We start from the raw sequence: 6,128 nt of genomic DNA, 5'->3' as shown, positions 1-6,128 counted from the left end.
ATTAACACCCTAGAATCCTAGACAAGCTAGCTGACTACTCAGCCATAACACAAGATGAACAAGACATGCTAACTGAATAATACTGCATATATATTAAGGGTAAATCAATAGGGTTCAGGATGATATTCTCTGTCAAGAAGAGGAGCCGTCTCCCTTACAATAGCAATTATTCTAGAATAGGTCTAGGTCTCTTGCAAAACTAGTGTGAAAATAAAAGATAGATAGAGGCCGCTTTTATATAGAGGCACCCTTAGACTTCAGAGTAGGGAATCGGCAATTAGGGGAAATCTTTGAAAGATATGTAAGCTTCCATAAATATCGAGAACAATCGTCTGGCTGCTCCTGGTAGGATCGACCGTCATACTGCTCCGCTGGATTGTTCTTCAGGGAAAATCTCCAATTCTTGCTCCTTTCTTCATGCTTCTTCCTTTAGCTCTTCTGTTTTCTCCAGACCTGGAATGACTCCAAAAACAATAGACTAACTCGATAAAACACTGAAGACAAGTTTGAAAGCACATACACAATGATGTCAAAAACACCATATATCACACCTACACGTTTATTTGTAGATCTGGTTCGTGGAAAGCCATAAGCTTCAGATCTGGTTCTACTCTCTTTTCAATTCTTAGATCTAAGGCCAAGGTGAAGACTGATGTGATCTCTTCCTTCATTCTTTCATTATCGTTTCATAGTAGGAGTTTCTAGCTAAACCATTCATACCTACGTGTTATCTATAAGCATACACATAGTTGTTTGATAAATGAACTATATCATTTACATATCCCTATATATTGTATTGAAATGTGTGAACACCTAGATCTATTCAGAGGTTGCTAAATGAATATGGTTGAATGATGTTTGAGGATTGTATGTAATGATTGTATTGATTGGGGTTATGGTATATGTGGGTGATGTATATGTGGGAGATGTATATGAGTTAGAGAAAGGAATAAGGCCTATGTGTGCCGGTGTAACGTGGTGGAATGACATATATGTATGTCTCGGGCGTTACATTGTTTCTTGTTGGATCATGTGGCAATCGCGTGAGTTGGAATGATTCATCGCCGGAGCGGGGATGCGGCGTGCCTGTAAGTGAAGTAACGTAGTAGCGTGATGTCGTGGAGACAACGTGAAACGTATGAACATGGTGGCAGATCACATGGAGACAGCGTGATGTGGCGTGATCGTATGAAGGTGTCAAACTCACGGAGACAGCGTGATGTGGTGAGTTCTCACACGACGACATGAGAGGCCTGGAGAAAGCATGATGTGGCATTAGTCTCATGTTGGCACCGTCAGGGTTTATCTTCTTTCCTTGTTGTTTGATATTGTTTTACTGGATGTTCTAGGTAGAGCTTTTGTTATGTTGTGTGGTGAATGTCGGGTGATGATTTCGGGGCTCCTGGAGCTTCCCTCACGGAGCTTTTGTCAAAATGCTCACCCCTCCTTATTTTTTTCATTTCAGGTTCGACTCATGTTGGTGGGTTTTTTGTCAAAGACGTCCTGGGATCCTAAAGACACATTGTTTCGGCCTTGTGGCTGGAGACAAGTGTCATGATATCGCCGACCATTTCACCTACGCTGGGTCGGGGTGTCACAAGTGGTATCAGAGCCCAGGAAAGACTCTCTAGTCCTAACCTAGAGGGTCAGTCTCGACTCAAACCAATATGAATTGAACCAGTTCCTAATCTCTTACTTAATGGTTGTTTTCTCCCTAGCTCCGTACGGAATTCCAGGCGAATTCTTAGTTATGTTGTGGAGAGTTGTCACATTTTTTTTTAATTGTAAACTTGATTTAGACTAAAGCCCATTAGCTTTTGTGTTTCTTTTCTGGCCCGTGTAGTAAACTCTAGGGTTTCCGCTTCTTTTCCTGTAAAAAGGAGTCTTCCCCCTCTCTTCTCTTTCATTTAGAAACTAGAGGAAGCTCTGCAGAGTTCCAAAGAGATTTGAAAACCCTAGCCGTCATGGTTTCTCTTTTTCTCTTCTCTCTCGTTCTCTCATGGATGACCTCTTTCTTCTCTTTTATCTCTTGCATCTCTCTTTCTCCTCGTCATTTGCTGTATCCGGAGCCAAGCCGTTGAAGATCCCCGATTAACCGATCCAATCCTATGTCCAGATCTCTCCTTGTCTTCTTTCGAAATCTGGTCATTGGTGAGGTAAGGAACCTTAGTGTCATTTTCTTCTTCTCCTTTCTATTCCTCCTCTTAGATCTCTTATCCCGGGTCTTTGGTGGTAGCACCTACATGTTATTTGTAGATCTGGTTCGTGGAAAGCCATAAGCTTCAAATCTGGTTCTACTCTCTTTTCCATTCTTAGATCTAAGGCCAAGGTGAGGACATGTGTGATTTCTTCCTTCTTTCTTTCATTATCGTTTCATTTTAGGAGTTTCTAGCTAAACCATTCATACCTACGTGTTATCTATAAGCATACACCTAGTTGTTTGATAAATGAACTATATCATATATATATCCCTATATACTGTATTGAAATGTGTGAACACCTAGATCTATTCACAGGTTGCAAAATGAATATGGTTGAGTTATGTTTGAGGATTGTATGTAATGATTGTATTGATTGGGGTTATAGTATATGTGGGTGATGTATATGTGGGAGATGTATATGAGTTAGAGAAAGGCATAAGGCCTAAGTGTGCCGGTATAATGTGGTGGAATGACATATATGTATGTCTCGGGCGTTACATCGTTTCTTGTTGGATCATGTGGCAATCGCGTGAGTTGGCATTATTCATCGCCGAAGCGGGGATGCGGCGTGCCTGTAAGTGAATGATATACCATGGATTTGACCCATTTTCATCCATGGTATATAAGTGTTTTACTATCTATATATTATATATTCTATCATATTAGGTATGTTTTCAGGTTCAGGAGTATCTTGGAGTAAAGTGATGATTATGGAGCATTTAGGAGCTTAAAAGACATTTCATCCGAGCTGACCATTAGAGGTTGATATGTAGAAGAAGCAATCGATCGATGCATATCCAGTGCCGTCGATCGATACAGAAGAGAAGCCTCGAAGATTGAAGATTATGATCGATCGATGTACATCCTGTACCATAGATCGATGTTGAGACGCGAAACACACGACTTGGTTCCAGCCGACTTTAAACCCAAGGCTTCACCAAATTACAAGATTACCCCTGAAGAGTTTTTAACCTAATAGTTATATACTTGCCTAAGTGTTAGGAGGCAAGAAGAGCTTTCACCATCATTGTATTGTTACTTTCACCAAGAGAGAGAGAGTTTTTAGGAGAGAAGATCATAGAGAGATTTCTGATTGGAACTCTATTGATTCATCTATTCTATTCTATGCAGTTTTTATCTATATTTTGTTTCATTAATTGCTTAGCTATATCTGAGTAGTTTACTTGTTAGATTCAGGGTTCAAATAGGTTAGAGGGATTAGCCCCAACTATAGAATTGCTTAGTTGTGATATTCATTGATTGATTGTTCTTAATGCTTGTTCTAGCCTTGCTAACTAGAATATTGAACCTAGGAATTTGCATGTGTCAAGCATCCTTGATCATGCTGTCATGAATCTAATATGTCATGCTAGGACTGCTAGAGAGAGCTAACCGCTGATCTAGGAGACTACTGAGCATTATCAAACTGCGCCTAGAGCTTAACTTGAAGCTATCGATCGATATCGTCATCTGACAATCGATCGACATTGTGAAAGGTGTATTGATCGATATCCATATATGATCATCGATCGACACTTTTTTGTGATCAAAAGACAACAGTTGAGATCCAAGATCTAGTTAGTTAACCAGTGAAACATTGCCATCGCTGATCACTGTAATTAAGAAGTTGAGCTATAATATATCATGCATGCAACTGTTAGGCATTTATAGGATTATAATCTCCAACACCTGAATAGAAACCTAGCATCTAATACCTTCCAATAAAGTTACACCCCCAATCATCTTGTTAGTAGATCTATAGACTTGCTCAATTAGGATTGCTATTTATTTTTAAACCCATAAAACAACAAACACCTAGAATTAATAACTTGACTAGATTTAATAGGTTCCCTAGCTCCTTGTGGATTCGATCCCTAAGTACTGCAACTGAATCTCTTATTTGAGAGAGTAATTCACTCCTTAGGGTAATTTGAGTGGTATCAAATTTGGCGCCGTTCCGGGGAGCTTTGATCGCCATTAGATTTAGTGTTAATGATTCTTATTCTTTTCTCTACCCCCATTCTGACACAAAAATTTTTCTTCTCTTTTCAGGTGCATGCCCAGCAGTACCAGAAGCAATAAAAACAAACAACTGCTATTCTCAGAAGATTCTGCTCACTTGGAACGCTCGATCCGCAAAGATCAACGTTCCACATCGATCGACGCAGCAGCTTTCACGTCGACCGATTCTCGCACCCAACCGTCGACCGATACTCGACCTTCATCATCGACCGATCTACATCGTTCGCCATCGATCGACACTACACCGCGCACTTCGATCGATCCTCAGTCGCGAAGCATGGTTGCGATTGTTATTCTCAGACAGGACGAGAATGGAAACCTGTATGACCAGAATGGTCTTTTGCGTAATGCAACAGATCAGAAACTAGACGCCCAGGGGAATGTAATCCCTCATATTGATGCTACAGGAGCTGCTCAACCTGTAGAAGAGGCTGCTCGACCAAGGGCACTGGCCGACTACAATCGTCCAGATGAGTACTACGCCAACAGATCAGCTATTCGACTTCCAGAGATTCAGAAGCAGAATTTCGAGCTGAAGCCTCAGTACTACATACTCGTGTCGCAGATACCCTACTATGGGTTACCGCACGAGCATCCTATGGACCATCTGGAGAGGTTTGAGGATCTTATCGCTGATATTCGTATGGATGGAGTCCCTGAGGACTACCTATTGTGTAAGCTCTTCAAGTATACTCTGACTGGAGAAGCGATGCACTGGCTTAAGCAGCTACCCACAGGATGTCTAACATCCTGGGCCGAAATCAAGAATGCTTTCTTGCGAAACTTCTTCGATGAGGCACGCGCTGAAGACTTGAGAAGCAAAATCTCTACATTCGGGCAAGAGACATGAGAGTATTTCAAAGACGTGTGGATCAGATTCAAGTTTTTCCAGCGAGACTGTCCACACAACAGATTCAACGAAGTGCAAATACTGAGCACTTTCTTCAGAGGTATCGCCTTGAGGTATCAGATGGCTCTTGATACAGCTAGCGAGGGAAACTCTAACACCAGGAATCCGGGTGGAAGCTGTGAGACTGATAGAAAATCTAGCAAACAGCAGCAGCACCAAGAACACTGACTTTGAAAGAAAGAAGTCTGTTGCATGCCTAGGGAAGGAGCAGATGGACGAAGTTAGAGAAAAGTTAGATGTAGTTCATGAGCTTCTCAGGAAGCAGGTATGCTCAGCTGAAGGAGAAGAAGCTGTATACATGGAAGGAAAAGAAGATGTGAACTACATTGGAGGTACTGGATTTCAGAGGTCTGGAAACCAGGGTGGAAACAGAAACTTCTATGGCAATGGTCAGAGGAGTAACCAGAGTTCACAGTTTTAGAAACCTTTCAGCAACAACAGTAGAGGCTATGGAAACCCATTCTACCAGAATCCACTACCATAGACTCAGGAGAGCAAGATTGAAGCAATGCTTGACAGAGTTCTGGAAGGACATCAACAACTCACTGTGGATTTCAATGGGAAGATAGATTCCGCCTACAACAGTCTGAACACAAGAGTTGGGACCTTAGGGACTCAGGTTAGGAAGCTTGAAATGCAAGTAGTTCAGCCTGGAGACCCTGTAAAGAGGCAAGAAGCCTTGGCTAGAGAGGCAGGAGTTGAGAAAGCAAAACATCACGTCAATGCCATCAGAGATGATGATTTCTGGCAAGTGGTGAAGCATGAGAAGCTTGGAGAAGGAGACTTCGAAGTTGAAAGCTCCATGAGTTTTGGCGGATCTCAATGGTGTCGACCGATGTCAATAGATACACATCGATCGACAGACCATGACGAAGATCAATCGACAGATTACTCTCGACATCGATTGACGTCGTCTGCTGAATCAACTGCGGAGTGTAGTGCAGTTCGAATCATGACTCATGAGGAATTCGCAGAAAAACATCCTCACCCACCCT

This window comes from Brassica oleracea, chromosome C9, assembly GCF_000695525.1.
Source record: "Brassica oleracea var. oleracea cultivar TO1000 chromosome C9, BOL, whole genome shotgun sequence".
Lineage (NCBI taxonomy): Eukaryota > Viridiplantae > Streptophyta > Magnoliopsida > Brassicales > Brassicaceae > Brassica > Brassica oleracea.
This window is presented reverse-complemented; position numbering follows the sequence as displayed.